A 17,888-nucleotide genomic window follows, 5' to 3' on the forward strand; every position below is an offset into this window, starting at 1 on the left:
CGAAAGGAGCTGCTGTTCCCCTCCATGGGCTCTGCAAAGAGAGGGAATTAGCTGCCCAGCAATGTCCTTGGGATGAGATCTAAGTGAACTGGGACGAAGCGCTGCAAGGATGCAGGGGAAGCCCGGCCAACCCACAGCTCAGGAGTTCTCTTGTACAGGCATTTCAGGGATGCTCTCAGGAGAATCATCCCCTGAGGAATGTTGACTCAGGTCCTCCTCCAAGGCCCTTGCCTTTCACTGGCACAGGGTGCCCAGGGAGGTGGTGGCTGCCCCCTCCTTGGAGGTGTCCCAGGCTGGGTTGGATGGGCTTTGAGCAGCCTGGGCTGGGCAGAGGTGTCCCTGCCCATGGCAGGGGTGGCACTGGGTGGGCTCTGAGGCCCAGGGAAGGGGTCCCAGCCCTGGGCTGGGATGAGGACAAGAAGCGTCTGGGTGATGGGCTCAGTGCCACGCTCGGGCTGGGCTGGGCTGTATGGAGCTGGGAGCTGGGCTCCAGGGGCCTCCCAGGTCCCTCCCAGCTCAGGACATCCCGGGTTCCCATGAGGCTACGATTCATGATGAACACCCCCCAGACACAGTGACGTCCCCCAGCAACGGGCCCCGGTGAGGTGCCCCAGCAACGCACTGTGACATCTCTTCACCCCAACCAATAGCATCCCCCCGCCACGCCCGGTGACATCACAGGCCTGGGGGGGTTAAATTCGGGCACCCAGCATCTCCCAGTCAGTTGGTGCCTTCACTCCAGCCGAGCGGTTGGCGAAGCTTGGAGTGTGGACCAAGCCCTTGTCTCAGTGCTGGGCTTGTGCCCCGGGAACTGGTGGCAGCAGCTGCCAGCGCCCATCCCCAAACACCCGGAAGGCTTCTCCCCAGCCCTGCCTGCTTCAGGCAGCTGGGGCTCCCAGGAGGTCTTCTTGTGCAGCAGAGGTGAGCTCTGGGGGGCGGAACTTCACCCTGGGCAGGTTTCCTTCTGGAGGGACCTGGGTGTCTCTTCCAGCCCTCCCTGGGCCAGGCAGTGACCGTGGCGCCTCTTCCTCTTGCAGCGGGACGCTCGCTGCCACATCCTCGGAGAGGAGAACTCCACTCTCCCCAGCAGGTCTCCCCAGCCCACCCCGGCGTGTGCTGAGCATGGCCACGGATGAAGAGGACCGCTGCCCGATCTGCCTGAACACCCAGGGCAACGTGGCGTGCGCCGTGCCGTGCCTGCACCGCTTCTGCCTCACCTGCATCCAGCAGTGGACGGACATGAAGGCCGAGTGCCCCCTGTGCAGGAGGCCTGTGGCAGTCATCCGGCACTCGCTGCAGGGGGACCAGTTCCAAGAGGTCCTTCCTTCTGGCCCGCAGCCAGGAGAAGAGCCCAGGGAGGAGTCCCCAGAAGACCTGAGTCTGGAGTGGGAGGACGACCTTTCCCCTGAAGAATGGGCAGAGGTTTTCCAGAGGAACCCGCAACTCGGCGAGCGCCTGCGGCCCTGGCTGTGTCAGGAGCTGGGGCGTCTCCTTCAGGGAACCCCCTGGCGTGTGGTCATGTTGCAGAGCATGGTCCTGTACATCCTGCATGTCTTTGGGCTGAACGAAGACACCCTGGCCGGGTGGCTGCAGGACCACCTCCAGAACCACACCGGGCCCTTCGTGCACGACCTGACGGAGTACGTCATTGAAGAGAGCCAGAGGGAAGTCCACCACTACTTGATGCATGGCAGTGGGGTGGAGGAAAGCTCAGAGGACTCCCAAGACAGCTGGGAGCTCAGCTCCATGGACAGCACCAGCTGGGCTTCCCTCCAAGACAGCAGGGAGCTCAGCCCTGCGGCCAGCCAGGCTTCCCTCCCAGTCAGTAGGGAGCTCAGTCCTGCGGCCAGCTGGGCTTCCCTCCCTGTCAGTAGGGAGCTCAGCCCTGTGGCCAGCCGGGCTTCCCTCCCAGTCAGTAGGGAGCTCAGTCCTGTGGCCAGCCAGGCTTCCCTCCAAGACAGCAGGGAGCTCAGCCCTGCGGCCAGCCAGGCTTCCCTCCCTGTCAGTAGGGAGCTCAGCCCTGCATGCAGCACCAGCTGGGCTTCCCTCCCAGTCAGTAGGGAGCTCAGCCCTGTGGCCAGCACCAGCCGGGCTGCCTCCCAAGGTGGGAGTCCAGTGCCCACAGCAGACCTCTTCCACAGTGCTGCTGCAGAGGACACAGACCAACTCCCAGGCCCGTCGACTGCTGCTCTTCAGGGCAGTCCTGGCTGTACCCTCTCCATCCCAACTCCCATCCCAGGGGAGCAAGACCAGGACTGGGAGATGGAGGAGGCTGCGACTGATGCCCTTGCCCCTGGACAGGGCCATGGCTGCTCACGCCAGGGACCCCAGCGCCCTCCCAAGAGGAAGCCCAGCAGCTCTGAGGACTCCGCTCCCCCCACCAAGAAGCCACCCCGACAGTGATGCTGGACGGGGGCCGTGGCAGCTGGTGAAAGGAGGGCTGGGAGGACAGCAGGGCCATGTACTGAGCCCCATGGGGATCAGAGGGCTCTGCTCAGTGCTGCAGACCCTACCTCTCCCAGGAAATAAAGATGTGAAAATGAAAGAGCCTGAGGAGCATTAGCAGTGTGGCTGGCATTGTTATCCACAGCTGTGGGTAACTGCTTTCTCCCCCTTCTCCTAGTGCTCAGCCATCTTCCTCCCAGCCTCTCTGGGCCCTAAGGCCTATGGGGCCTGTCGGGCAGGAGGGGGGCTGCAGCGATGAGTGTGACCCCTTGGCCTGGGCCGTGCGAGCTGGGTGGCATCTGGAGCACCTCTGGGAGCCCTCCGGGGTTTGGAGAAGTGCTGTGGTGATGGGCATGATCCATGAGTGGGATTCTGGGATTCCAGGTTGGTTTGAGACCACTGGGGTTCCTCAGAGCCAGTACTGGGACCAGTGCTCTTGAACGTCTTTGTGGGACACATGGAGAGTGGGACTGGGTCACCCTCGGCGAGTTGGCTGACAACACCGACCTGTGTGGTGGGTGGGCACGTGGGAGGGCAGAGCAAGGCACAAGGCCAGAGCATTGGACAAGCCAGAGCAGTGGACAAGGCCAGGGAAGTAGACCAGGCCAGAGCTGGCAGTGAGGAGGGAGTGACATGCTACCTTCCAACAGCTCCCTTACTCATTCCCACAAACAGCTGCCTCTTCTCTGCCATCGTCCTCCTCCTCTTCCCGCCCTCCTCAATCATTCTGAAGACAAAAATTGCAAACACTGTTTGTGGGGGCATTTGGGTAACAGGAGCATCTCACTGAGACAGCGTGATTTCACCCCCAACTCCACCAGTTGGGTTCTATTCAGCAAAGGAAAAGACAAGGAGAAAGACACCTCTTCCCATCCACCATACCCCGTCACCGAGAGACGCGCTGGGACCTGCCAGCTCCTCCCTGAGTGGTGAAGCACAGGAGACACCAGCTGGAACAGTCTGGCTGCTCATCCCAACCTGGCAAACCTCAGGGGGTGCATTCAACATGGCACAATGCCAGGCAAGGAGTTCCTTCCTCTTCACAGGGATTTTCCTTGCTGAACTCAAGGAAGCCTCTCCGGGGGCACGGGAGCCCGTGAAGCGCCGGGTCCCACTGATGGGCACGTGAGACTGGGGGCTCAGGTGGAGAGTGGGGATTGCAAGCCTTGCCCTGCCTGGCAGAGATCAGTAACTCTCCCCCACCCCTGCCCAGGGTTTCTGGGGGTGGTGGGTTTGGGGCTGGGGTTGTGTGGGCTTTTAACAAAGCTTCTTAGAGCTGACAGCCCTGTCCTGGGCTGCACCCTGTTGCCTTTTGAGGCGCGGCGACCTGGTTCAGGAACGGCACGGCGACCACCCCCAGGCCTCTCAGGCCATCAGCTCACAGACACCAATGTGGTGGATGGCAAATGGTGTTTATTAGTGGCTGGCACAGTGTTATACAGCCTAGATTTACGATGTCACTTCCATCTGCTTACATCATCGGGTAGCTGCTATTGGTTACCTGAGGAGGGGGTCCTACCTTTCCGTACAGCCCGACATCTTCTGACCACCAGGACGTAACTACCAACAATTAGGAGAAGCAAATTCCATGAATTGAAAATGCAACTTACAAAAAAGATACAGGAAGCTTATCAATCCCAGTAATACATTGATTGCAGAACTTTCTTCAGTGCGTCTTGGAGTTCCTGGGTCCTCATGCTGTAGATGAGGGGGGTTCACTGCTGGAGGGACCACTGAGTAAAGAAATGCCAATACGAGGTCCACATATAGGGAGGAGAAGGAGGGGGGGCTTCAGGCTGGCAAACACACCAGTGCTGACAAACAGGGAGGCCACGGCCAGGTGAGGGAGGCAGGTGGAAAAGGCTTTGTGCCGTCCCTGCTGTGAGGGGATCCTCAGCACAGCCCTGAAGATCTGCACATAGGACACCACAATGAACACAAAACACCCAAACCCGAAAGAGACACTGAAAACAATGACCCCAATCTCCCTGAGGTAGGTGTCTGAGGAGAGCTTGAGGATCTGGGGGATTTCACAGAAGAACTGGTCAACAGCATTGCCATGGCAAAATGGGAGGGAAAATGTATTACCCCCAAGCTAATGGGATAGTGGGGAGAACTAATGGGCTTTTGAAAGGGTTTTTAAAAGCTCACAAGCTGTACTGGGCTCCCTGGGATAAACCAGCCAGGGATCTCCTGGAGAGAGTCCAGAGGAGGCTACGAAGGGGATGAAGGGCCTGGAGCATCTCCCCTGGAGGAAAGGCTGAGTGAGCTGGGGCTGTTCAGCCTGGAGAGAAGAAGACTAAGGGGGGACCTTATTAATGTTTATAAATATCTTAAGGATGGGATACAGGGGGAGATGGGCAGCCCCTTTTCAGAGTCTGTGGGGACAGGACAAGGGGCAGTGGCTGCAAGTTGGAGTATAGGACATTCCGCACCAATATGTGGAAGATCATTTTCCCATTGAGGGTGAGGGATCCCTGGGACAGGCTGCCCAGGGGGTGTGGAGTCTCGTTCTCTGGAGAGATTCCAGCCCCATCTGGACACCTATCTGTGCAAAATGAGCTGGGGAGCTGCTTTGGCAGGGGGTTGGACCCGATGAGCTCTCGAGGTCTCTCCCAACCCCTATGATTCTGTGATTCTGTGACTCTGTTGGAATGAGGAAACAAAACCACGGAAAACCCCAGTTCCAGAGAAGGGGGAATATTGTCTTAATCAGAATGACAACAATGGAGGTTTTGTCGGTCGTAGTGTGTGTGATTGGACCTTCAGGTGTGGAAATCCTTGTATCTTCCCTGGGTGTCCACCCATTAATTGTTCAACTTGCAATCATTCTTTTCCTGTCAAAGGTGACATGTTATGGTGCATGTTGAGCAACACCAGTGATGAGCAAGACTCATCCCTCCATGGCTAAATTGGTCATGGGTCAATGAAACGGGCAATAAAACCCAATTTGATAGCTTTTGGTCTAATACCAATCTTATGGGAGTTTAGATATGGAGGGAATCCAACCCTTTGGCTTGTGGCAGAACCTGGTTGGCATAACCAACCAGGAAGTCACCATTCAGTGTAACTATAGGAATCGGGTAGGAGCATGGAGAGGCAATCTTTGGATTAATGGAATAAAATCAAATAATTGAATTAAGCATCCTTTGGGCCATGGCAAAAGGGGAGTGAAAATGTATTGGCTGTGTGCAGCACAGCATTGAGAAACCCAACACCCCAGGCAGCTGCTGCCACGTAGACACAAGCTCTGCTGCCCAGGAGGGTCCCGTAGTGCAGGGGGTGGCAGATGGCAACGTAGCGGTCATAGGCCATGACAGTGAGAAGAGAAAACTCTGCACCAGCCAAGAAGAAAACCAGGAAGCCTGTGCAGCACATCCCAAGAATGAGATGGCCTTGGTGTCCCACAAGGAATTGGCCATGGATTTGGGAACAGTGGTGGAGATGCAGCCAAGGTCAAGAACAGAGAGGTTGAGGAGGAGGAAGTACATGGGGGTGTGGAGGTGGTGGTCACAGGCTATGGTGATGATGATGAGGCCATTGCCCAGGAGAGCAGCCAGGTAGATGCCCAAAGAAGAGCCAGAAGTGCAGGAGCTGCAGCTCCCGTGTGTCTGCAAAGGGCAGGAGGAGGAACTGGCTGATGGAGCTGCTGCTGTTGGACATCTGCTGCCATCAAGTGTGGAGACCTGTCCAAGGAGGAAAAGGCTCAGTGAGAATTCAGGGAACTCTTCTTCGAGGAAAAACTCTTTCAGTTCTTAGGGAATACCCTCAGATTGACTCTCTGTATTCTGGAGGAATTTTGGCCGGTCCCTTTTGGAGCTCTGCTTTGTGCTGGCTTGAGTGTGCCACTGCTGGGAGGAGGGTTGGCTGTGGGCTCTGGAGAACTCAGTCCTGCCTGGCAGCAGTCAGTAAATAGAAGGATGGTGTGATCTCAGACTAAATCCCCTGTAGATAGGAAGGAGCTTTTCAGCACTGTCACTGCAGTTTCACCAGAGGGCAGAGCAGAGCTTTGGAGTTTTGGTTTTCTCCTGCCTGTACCTGAGGAGTGTTTCTTCTGTCAGAACTCCCTGACATTGCTGCTGCAGTGCCAGTGAAACCTTCCCCTGACTGCAGAGTGGGGAGAGCTGCTCTGTCCATTAGCCCTGGTCTCAGCTGCCCTGTGCTGGATGCTCTGTGATCACACCCTAGTGTTCCTGTAGAATATCAGTGTCTGCACTGTGGGGGATGTCAGGAGGTCCCAAATCCCCACTTCCAGAGCATTTCTGGGAGCAGCTGTTTCTCCCTCCCTGCCAATGTCTCTGCTACCTGGAGCTGTTCCTGGAGCTGCCTCTCTTTGCCCGTGTCACCTCCTGCTCTGTGCTCACAGACCTCATCCAACCTGCCCTGTGCTCAGCTCTGCTCTGCAGACCCCTCCTGGCATCAGGGCACTGCCCCAGGGAACCTCTGTGTGTGCAGGGCTCAGGAGATGCTTCAATGTGGACATTCTTGAGGGGAGAACTCAGTTCTCATCTCCCACACTCAGCACAGCCCACAGGAGAGGAAAAATCAGACTCTACCTACAAAGACTCTACCTACAGGAAAATGTTTCCTTGATGTTGTTCTTCAAATTCCCTTTGGAATTTCTCAAGGATCAGCTGCAGCTGGGAGCAAAGCTGACCAGGCAGCACTGTCTTACTGCAGAAGGACCTTACGCTGCTCTTCCCTTGTCACTCCTTCAACCCACAGGTCCTTCCTGTGGAAAGCCCAGCAGGCAGGCTGAGTGCTGACCCTGGCAGCAGCAGAGTCCCTGCCCCAGCACACAGGCCCTGGGGTGCAGAGACCCTGCTCACAAGGACAGCCCTGGGCACCCCTGGCTGCACATGCTGCTTCACACCTCTGCAGCCATGCCCAGGAGAAGACAGCTGTCCTGCCCTGTCCCTCTGATGGGGCAGAAGGGCATCCCTTCCAGGCAGCACTTTCTGGTCCTGTAGGGAACCTGTCCTCCTGACAGACCCCACACACAGTCCCATGTCCCAGCTTTAGGAGATCCCTCCAGGAACAGAACCTGCATTGCCCTGCACCCACAGACATACCAGGCAGAGTGCTGTGGAGATTTCTCCTCTAGTGAGCTCTCAGCATCCATCAGCTCTCTCAGCCTCACTGGTCTCCCCTCGGTGCCTACAGGCAGTGTCCCCAGCCCTGTGTGCTTGGCAGAGGAGCTGCTCCTGGGCAGAGCTGTCTCTCTGCAGTGCTGCAATGTTTCATGAGCCCAGACCAGCTCATAGCAGAGAAGCACATGAAGGCTTCACGTACTCCATCTGCCCTGGGCTCTTTCAAGGTGTCCCTGGAGCTCCAAGGAACTTGGAAAGATAATGAAGTCCTCTCTGACATTCCCTCCCTTGTCTGGGGAATAGTCCTTGTGTCCAGCAGAGTCCTTTCTCCTGATCAAACCAGAGCTGTCCAGGAGAGCTAACTTGTCTTGCCTTCCCATGAGACAGGACCCCCAGGCAGGGACAGGAAGAGGTCTCTTTTCCCCTGTGAAAGGAAGGGAGTCAGACACATCACTCCAGACCCCTCCTCCTTGCACTTCAGCCCTGGGGATTGGAGGAGATGAAGCTCTGGCCTCTGTCTGCCTCCAACCCACCGATGCTGGTCTCTTACCCCAGTCCTGATGGGCACAAATAGGCACCTTCTGTCTGGGAGCTGCTGGTGCCAGCTCCCATGGGAATTACTGGAGTTGTAGATAAGTTTCTAAGATCCCCTTCTCCATGAGAGGGGACTTCATCTGATTGAAAATGTATGTCACCCCCATTTGCCTGTACCCACAACTGAAGACCAGGAATGACTCTTTGGGAGCCCATGGGAGAGGCTTCTGCTCCTCATACACACTTGGGAGTTTGTGAGACAAAACAAGCATCTTCATTTTCCTTGTCATAAATCTCTCCTCACTCCTGCCTTTTACTTCTGAAAACACTTTTCCACACCCAGAGTCAGCAGATGTCCAACAGCAGCTCCACCAGCCAGTTCCTCCTCCTGCCCTTTGCAGACACATGGGAGCTGCAGCTCCTGCACTTCTGGATCTTCCTGGGCATGTACCTGGCTGCTCTCTTGGGCAAGAGTTTAATGATCATTACTGCAGCCTATGACCATTGACTCCACATGCCCATGGATTTGTTCCTCTTCCATACCTTGCTGAATGTGTGGTGCTCACCAAAGCTGCTCTATCACTCCCCCTCCTCAGCTGCACAGGGAAGAGAAGATATAACAAAAGGTAGAGCTGGAAAGTGACATCAGGCACTGTTACAGCCATTCCCTTGGCTAGGAAAGCCCTGAGCCCCAAAGTTACTGGTGCTCCTACTGAAGGAGTTTTCAGGCCAGTAAGATCCTTCATCCCTGGCAGATGTTCTTTGGGTGCTGTTGCTGGGTATTGAGCATTTGTGAAACTTGATGCTGATAGAGCTGCAAAGTGATGTCAGGCAGTGACATCCTTCCTTTCAATGGGGAAGCCTTGAAGCCCAAGGTTACTGGTTCTTCTAAGCCCCACCCTGGGGAGGTGCCCAAACCCTTTTTCAGCCCACACACATTTTACTTGGGAGGTATTTCTCTACATTTAACTGTTTTGAAGGTGGAAGCCGGTAGAATAAACTGGACACAACAATAAACCCATCCAGTTCACTCCTTCCTCTGATTGAGTGGCACAGGGGGATAGGGATTGAGGGTTGGGGTCAGGTCATCACACACATTGTCTCAGCTGCTTTTTCCTCATCAGGGGGAGGGCTCCTCTCAGTCTCCCCGTGCTCCAGCATTGTGTCCCTCCCACAGGAGACAGTCCTCCATGAACCCCTCCAACATGACTCCTTCCCAGATAGCTTCAGATCATCACCAACTGCTCCAGGGTGGGTCACTTTAATGGGGTGCCCTCCTTCAGCAACAGACTGCTCCAGCCTGGGTCCTCCACAGCCCTGCCAGCAGACCTGCTCCAGCACAGGCTTCCTAAGAGGTCACAGCCTCCTTCAGTGTCTCCAGGACCTTGCACATGGCCTTGTTGAACCCCAAAAAACTCTGCCCATCGATCCAGCCTGTCCAGGAACCTCTGCTGAGCCTTCCTGCCTTCCAGAAGATTGACACTCCCACACAATTTGGTGTCATCTGCAAACTTACTGAGGGTGCACTCGATCCCCTTGTCCAGATCATGAATAAAGATGTCAAAGAGGATGGGTCCCAGCACTGAGCCCTGGGGAACACCACTTGTGACCTGCCGCCAGCTGGATTTAACTCTGTTCACCACAACCCTTTGGGCCCATACGGTTTCTTACCCATCTAATCCATGGGCAGCTAGTTTCTCCAGCAGGAGACAGTGTTGAAGGTTTCACTGCAGTGCAGGTAGATCACATCCACAGCCTTCCCCTCACCCAGTGAGCAGGTCACCTTGTCACAGAAGGAGATCAGGTTGGTCCAGCACAATCTGCCTTTCCTGAACCCATGCTGAGTGGGCCTGATTGCCTGAGTGTCCTGCATGTGCTGCATGATGGGACTGAAGATGATTTGTTCACAGAATCACAAGGTTGGAAAAGACCTTTGAAGATCATCAAGTCCACTCGTTCCCCTCCTAAACTAAACCAGATCCCTGAGCACCTCATCTCCCCTCTTTTTGAACACACATAGGGATGGTGACTCAGCCCCCTCCCTGGGCAGCCTGTTCCAGCCCTGACAACTCTTTCAGGAAAAAATGTTTTCCTAATGTCCAATCTAACCCTGCCCTGGCACAACTTCATGCCATTTCCCCTTGTCCCATCTCCTGGCCCCTGGCTGAAGAGACCAGCGCCCACCTCTCTGCACCCTCCTGGCAGGGCAGGGGAGGTGGGGAGAAGGGCTCCCCTCAGCCTCCTCTTCTCCAGGCTCAACACCCCCAGCTCCCTCAGCCGCTCCTCAGAGGATTTGCCCTCCAGCCCCTTCCCCAGCCTGGTTGCCCTTCTCTGGACACGCTCCAGGACCTCCATGTCCTTCTGATGCTGAGGAGCCCAGAACTGGACCCAGCACTCCAGGTGCGGCCTCAACAGTGCCCAGCACAGGGAGAGAGCACCAAACACTCTTCCTTCCTGTTATGCCCTCCCCTGTTCCCTGCAGCTCACCTCTCCCGGGTGCCTTTGTCCACCATCCAGATTAGCTGCAGCTCTCCCCTGGGAAGGAATAACCACCTGTATCAGTACAGGCTGGGGGGGAGCTGCTGGAGAGGAGCTCTGTGGAGAAGGACCTGGGGGTGCTGGTGAGTGACAGGGTGGCCATGAGCCAGCAGTGTGCCCCGGGGCCAAGAAGGACAATGGGATCCTGGGGGCATCAGGAGGAGTGTGGCCAGCAGGTCACAGGAGGGGATCCTCCCCCTCTGCTCTGCCCTGGTCAGGCCCCACCTGGAGCATTGGGATAAACCAGCCAGGGATCTCCTGGAGAGAGTCCAGAGGAGGCTGTGAAGGGGATGAAGGGCCTGGAGCATCTCCCCTGTGAGGAAAGGCTGAGTGAGCTGGGGCTGTTCAGCCTGGAGAGAAGCAGCCTGAGAGGGGATCTGATCAATGGGTCTAAAGATCTGAAGGGTGGGACACAGGGGGACATGGGCAGCCTCTGCTCAGTGCCTGTGGGGACAGGACAAGGGGCAATGGGCTCAAGTTGGAGCACAGGGAGTTCCACACCAATCTGGGGAAGAACTTCTTCCCAGTGAGGGTGAGGGAGCCCTGGGACAGGCTGCCCAGGGGGTGTGGAGTCTCCTTCTCCGGAGACAAACAAAACTGCTCTGGACAAGCAAAACTGCCCACAGGCAGCCCCTAAGACCGGCTCAGGGCTCTCCTCTCCAAGGGAACAGTCCTATCAGTGCCCTAAGTCTACTAGAGGGTGGTTTAGGCCTGGCTGGAGTCCAGACACCGCCCAAAGTTGGCCTATCACTCCCCAAGTCCACTAGTGTGGTGGTTTAGGCCTTTCCCACAGATCTTCAGCTCTTCGCCAGCTGCCCCAGCGTGGGTCCCTGCTATGGGTGAAGCCATCAATCACAGTGGTGGGAAAGGGGGATATTTTTTTGGGGGAATAGGGGGATTTGGGGGAAAATTTGGGGAAAAATTTGGGGGAAAATTTGGGTGCTGGAGGTTTTGAGGCAAGAAGTTGAGATTTGGAGAAAAAAAATGACATTTTGGGTCAGGAATTTGATGTTTGGGGCAAAATTTGATGGTTTCTGTAAAGGATTTGATGTTTGGGGCAAATTCTTGAGGTTTTGGGTCAAGAATTTGATGTTTTAGTCAAGAATTTGATGTTTTTGTCAAGAATTTTGAGGTTTGTGTCAAAAATTTGAAGTTTGGGTCCAAATTTTGATGTTTCAGGGTAAAAGTTTGAGGGGTTTTGAGGCAAGAATTTGAGATTTGGAGCAAGAATTTGATGGTTTGGGTCAGGAATTTGATGTTTGGGTCAAAATCTTGAGGTTTTGGGTCAAGAATTTGATGTTTTAATCAAGAATTTGATGTTTTGGTCAGGAATTTTGAGGTTTTGGGCCCAGAGTACGAGGTTTTGGTTCAAAATTTTGTTTTTTCAGGGCAGATGTTGGAGGTTTTGAGGCAAGAATTTGAGGATTTGGAGCTGGAATTTGATGGGTTGGGTCAGGAATTTGCTATTTTGGGGCAAAATCTTCAGGGTTTGGGGCAAGAATTTGATGTCTCAGTCAAGAATGTCTCGCCAAACATGGGAGAAAAATACAAAACAACAGAATTGAAACCACCTCTGCGGGGGTTTGGGGGATTTTTATGTTTGTTTCTTTATTTTTCAGGGTGTCCCTCAAAGTGGTGCCACCTGTGCTTCTTCCCTGTTTCTGCCTGAATTCACCCCATTTCGGTTTCGAAAATAACAAGTGAAAAAGGAGAAGTGGGGCTTCCCCCAACCCCCACCATCCCAACCCCGACTTTCTCTATTTTTTTTAATATATTTCAATTCTTTTTGCCTCATCCTCAAGAACTAAACCCAAATTTTCCCATTTTTGACCTGTCCTCCCCCCCAAAACCCACAAATTCCCACCAATCCCACCAAAAATCCTCTGTTTTTTGTACCTCCAGCTCCTGCCAACCCCCCCCACGTTTCCCTTGTTTTGCCCCCAAATCCTTATTTCTCACCCCCCAGGCTAAAAAAATCCTGGTTTGGGGAAATATCCCTCATTTCTCCCCCATCCTTAAAAAAAATCCACGTTTTCCCCCCTGTTTTTTACTCAAATCCCTTTTTTTCCAACCCCCCCCCCCCCCAAATCCCAATTCTTCCCCCCCCAAATGCCATGCCCCCACCCCCCTGGCCTTTAATTACCCAATTAACTCATATATTTGGGGAGGAGAGAGTGGATACTCCTAGGAGTAACCTCGGGGTGGGGGACACCTGCATCCTCCTGGGAGTAACTTGATGGGGAGCTGCAGGGCGTGATGATGTACATACTCTAGGAGTAACTTGGGGGGGGTGTGTGCATCCACCTGGGAGGAATCTGGGGGGGGAGGGGTCACCATGGAGTACCTGCTCCTAGGAGTAACTTTGGGGAATGGGGGGAAGGTGGGGGGGGGGAAGATGGGATGCATCATCCTAGGAGCAATCTTGGGGGGTCATCATGGGGTATGTACTCCTAGGAGTAACTCTAGGGGTTGTGCATGGGGGTTGTCATGTTGTTTGGTCTACTGGTGGGAAACAGGGATATTTAGGAGGGAAATTAGGACTATTTTGGGTCTTGATAGGGTTTTGGGGTGGTCTACTGGTGGGAAACAGAGGGTCTGAGGGGAACACAGGGATTTGGGAGGAAATGGGAGGTTTTGGGGAGAAATTGGAAGGTTTTTTGAGGTTGATGGAGTTTGGGGGGTGGCCTACTGGTGGGAAATGGGGATATTTGGGGGGTAAATGGGGGGATTTGGAGGAAATTGGTTTTTTTTTGGATCTTGATGGGACTTGGGGGTGGTCTACTGGTGGGAAACAGGTATATTTTGGGGAGAAACGGGGATTTGGGAGGAAATTGGGGATTTTTTGGATCTTGATGGTGTTTTGGGGTGGTCTACTGGTAGGAAACAGTGGGTTTGGGGGGACAGGGATTTGGGTGGAAATTGGTTTTTTGAGGGAGAAATAGGGCTTTTTTTGAGCTTGATGGGGTTTGGGGGTGGTCTACTGGTGGGAAACAAGGATTTGTTTTGGGAAACGGGGATTTGGGGAAAAAAGGGGTTTTTTGGATCTTGATGGGGTTTGGGGGAGGTCTAATGGTGGGAAACGGATATTTTGTGGGGAAATGGGGGGATTTGGGGGGAAATTAGTGCTATTTTGCATCTTCATGGGGTTTTGGGGTGGTCTACTGGTGGGAAACAGAGGGTCTGGGGGGAACACAGGGATTTGGGTGGAAATGGGAGGTTTTGGGGGAGAAATTGGAGGCTTTTTTGATCTTGATGGTGTTTGGGGGTGGTCTACTGGTGGGAAACAGGGATATTTTGGAGGGAAATGGGGGGACTTGGTGGGAAATTAGGGCTATTTTGGATCTTGATGGGGTTTTGGGGTCGTCTAATGGTGGGAAACAGAGGGTCTGGGGGGAACACAGGGATTTGGGAGGAAATGGGAGGTTTTGGGGGAGAAATTGGAGGGTGTTATGAGCTTGATGGGGTTTGGGGGGGTAGTCTACTGGTGGGAAATGGGGATATTTGGGGGTAAATGGGCAGATTTGGAGGAAATTGGGGTTCTTTTTGATCTTCATGGGGTTTGGGGGTAGTCTACTGGTGGGAAACAGGTATATTTTGGAGGGAGACAGGGGGATTTGGGGGAAAAAAGGGCTTTTTTGGATCTTGATGGGGTTTGGAGCTGGTCTACTGCTGATAAAACAGAGGGTCTGGGGGATCACAGGGATTTGGCAGGAATTGGGAGGGTTTGGGGGAGAAATTGTTTTTTTTTGAGCTTGATGGGGTTTGGGGTGGTTTACTGGTGAGAAACAGGGATATTTTTGGGGGAAACAGGGTATTTGGGGGGAAATTGGGTTTTTTTTGATCTTGAACTTGGGGGTGGTCTACTGGTAGGAAACTGGGAGTCTGTGACATACCTGTGGTGGCTCATCCATGGCTGGATATCAGATGACCAAGGAAACCCCCTCAGATCCTGGACCTCAAATCACCTCCCCCCCCAGCCTCCAGCCCCAGATGGCCCCTCCCATTTCCCCATGTCTTCTCCAGGGCTTTTCCCACCAGCCTGGTCATGGTTTCACTGATTAACCCACTCCCCCAGTGACCCCAAATCCACCCTGACCACACCCAGAAGCCTCAAATCCCTTGGGACACCAACAAATCCCCTCAAAGACCCCAAATTCTGCTTCCCCCCACCCTTTCAAATCATTGTAGGACCCTCATAGGACCCCCAAAATTCTCTGGGGCAGAAGCTTTAATGTTTGGATCAAGAGTGTGATTGTTTTGGATCAAAAGTTTGAGATTTGGGTCAAGAATTTGATGTTTTCCTCAAGAATTCAATGTTTGGGGCAAAAATGTGACATTTTGGGTCAAGAATTTGATGTTTTTGGGAAAGAATTTTAGATGCTTTGGGCCAAGAAGTCAATGTTTTGGTCAGGAATGTGATGTTTGGGGCAAATGTTTGAGGTTTTGGGTCAGGAATTTGAGGGTTTCGGTCAGGAATTTGAGGGTTTTTTTCAAGGATTTGATGTTTGGGTCAAAAATTGGAGGTTTTGGTCAAGAATTTGAGGTTTGGGTCCAGAATTCGAGGTTTGGGTCCAAATGTTGATGTTTCAGGGCAACCAATGGAGGTTTTGAGGCAAGAATTTGAGATTTGGAGCAAAAAAAATGACATTTTGGGTCAGGAATTTGATGTTTGGGGCAAAATTTGATGGTTTTGGTCAAGAATTTGACTTTTTGGTCAAGGATTTTATGTTTGGAACAATAGTTTGAGGTTTGTGTCCAGAATTTGAAGTTTGGGTCCAAATTTTGATGTTTCGGGGTAAAAGTTTGAGGGGTTTTGAGGCAAGAATTGGAGATTTGGAGCAAGAATTTGATGTTCTGGGTCAAGAATTTGATGTTCTGGGTCAAGAATTTTATGTTTTATTCAGGAATTTTGAGGTTTTGGGCCCAGAGTACGAGGTTTTGGTTTAAAAATTTTGTTTTTTTCAGGGCAAATGTTGGAGGTTTTGAGGCAAGAATTTGAGGATTTGGAGCAGGAATTTGGTCAGAAATTTGCTATTTTTGGGGCAAAATCCTCAGGGTTTGGGGCAAGAATTTGATGTCTCAGTCAAGAATGTCTCGCCAAACATGGGAGAAAAATACAAAACAACAGAATTGAAACCACCTCTGTGGGGTTTTGGGGGATTTTTACGTTTGTTTATTTTTTCAGGGGTGGTGGAATGAGGGTGTCCCTCAAAGTGGTGTCACCTGTGCTTCTTCCCTGTTTCTGCCTGAATTCACCCCATTTCGGTTTCGAAAATAACAAGTGAAAAAGGAGAAGTGGGGTTTCCCCCAACCCCCACCATCCCAACCCCGACTTTTTTTTTTTTTTTAATATATTTCATTTTTTTTTTGCCTCATCCTCAAGAACTAAACCCAAAATTTCCCATTTTTGACCTGTCCTCCCTTCAAAAACCCACCAATTCCCACCAATTCCACCAAAAATCCTCTGGATTTTTACCTCCTGCTCCTGCCAACCCCCCCCCCACATTTCCCTCATTTTGCCCCAAAATCCTTATTTCTCACCCCCCAGGCTAAAAAAATCCTGGTTTGGGGAAATATCCCTCATTTCTCCCCCATCCTTAAAAAAAATCCATAATTTCCCCCGTTTTTTACCAAACTCCCTTTTTTTCCACACCCCCCCTCCCCCCCAAATGCATGCCCCCACCCCCCTGGCCTTTACTTACCCAATTAACTCATATATTTGGGCAGAAGAGAGTGGATACTCCTAGGAATAACCTTGGGGTAGGGGACACCTGCATCCTCCTGGGAGTAACTGGATGGGGAGCTGCAGGGCATGATGATGTACATACTCTAGGAGTAACTTGGGGTGGGGTGTGCATCCACCTGGGAGGAATCTTGGTTGGGGGGGTCACCATGGAGTACCTGCTCCTAGGAGTAACTTTGGGGAATGGGGGGGAGGGGGGCAAGACGGGATGCATCTTCCTAGGAGCAGTTTGGGGGGGTCATCATGGGGTATGTACTCCTAGGAGAAACTCTAGGGGTTGTGCATGGGGGTTGTCATGTTGTTTGGTCTACTGGTGGGAAACAGGGATATTTTGGGGGGAAATAGGGGGATTTGGGGGGCAATTTGGGCTTTTTTGGATCTTGATGGGGTTTTGGGGTGGTCTACTGGTGGGAAACAGAGGGTTTGGGGGGACACAGGGATTTGGGTGGAAATGGGGGGTTTGGTGGGAAAAATTGGGGTTTTTTTGGATCTTGATGGGGTTTTGGGGTGGTCTCCTGGTGGGAAACTGATATTTTGGGGGGAAACAGGGTGATTTGGGGGAAAATGGCGTTGGTTTGAGGTGAAAATGGGGGTTTCTGGTCGCTTGATGAGACCTGTGTTGTAAATTGTTGGGTTTATTCCTTAGCCCTCCCCAAAACCTCCCCACCCCACCCCCCCCCCCAGGAACCCGCCATGGACGAAGCTCTTCACCCTCCGGCTGCAGTCACAGGACCTGTGTGGGGTGAGGAAGAGAGGTGGCCTTCAACACCGAGCTTTAACTCCCACCCCCACACCTCCCCCCCGGCCCCTCTTCTGACCTTGAAGATGGTGACGCCAGTGCTGTAGCAGAGGCTGAGGAGGAAGAGGATGACAAAGGTCATGGCTGTCCAGAGGTCAGTGGTGTCTTCCTCCACCTCGTCTTGGTGGGAGTCGACGCCGACGGTCACCGGGATGCAACCTGAGGAGGACACGGGACAGGGGGAGTCAGTCACCCAACACCTCCTACAAGCTGAAAGACCAGGAGGGTTCTTGATGGGTGTCACCAAAAAGACACATTTTGGTATGTTTTTCACCAAAACCCCCTATTTTCACCCATTTTCCACCCAATTCTTGGCCAAGAACCAGCTGTGAGTCAAGGGACCAGGAGGGTTTTTGATGGGAGACACCAAAAAGACACATTTTGGAACGTTTTTCACCAAAACCCCCCATTTTCACCCATTTTCCACCCAATTCTTGGCCAAGAACCAGCTGTGAGTCAAGGGACCAGGAGGGTTCTTGATGGGTCTCACCAAAAAGATACATTTTGGACCGTTTTCCACCAAAACCCCCCATTTTCACCCATTTTCCACCCAATTCTTGGCCAAGAACCAGCTGTGAGTCAAGGGACCAGGAGGGTTTTTGATGGGAGACACCAAAAAGACACATTTTGGAACGTTTTTCACCACAACCCCCCATTTTCACCCATTTTCCACCCAATTCTTGGCCAAGAACCAGCTGTGAGTCAAGGGACCAGGAGGGTTCTTGATGGGTCTCACCAA

At 53.0% G+C, this 17,888-nt stretch overlaps 1 pseudogene across 1 annotated transcript; it reads right to left on the reverse strand.

Moving 5' to 3' along the window:
• Nucleotides 1-3,081: 3,081 nt before the first annotated feature.
• Nucleotides 3,082-17,682, reverse strand: LOC311200655 (olfactory receptor 14A16-like; annotated as a pseudogene). The gene is made up of 5 exons: nucleotides 17,640-17,682; nucleotides 17,169-17,308; nucleotides 5,787-6,111; nucleotides 4,201-4,528; nucleotides 3,082-3,194 (listed from the first exon to the last, which is right to left on the reverse strand). The product of its transcript is annotated as an olfactory receptor 14A16-like (transcript).
• Nucleotides 17,683-17,888: the final 206 nt, after the last annotated feature.

The sequence above is a fragment of the Gallinula chloropus genome (genome assembly GCF_964237585.1).
Source record: "Gallinula chloropus genome assembly, chromosome: 24".
NCBI classification, from domain to species: Eukaryota; Metazoa; Chordata; class Aves; order Gruiformes; family Rallidae; genus Gallinula; species Gallinula chloropus.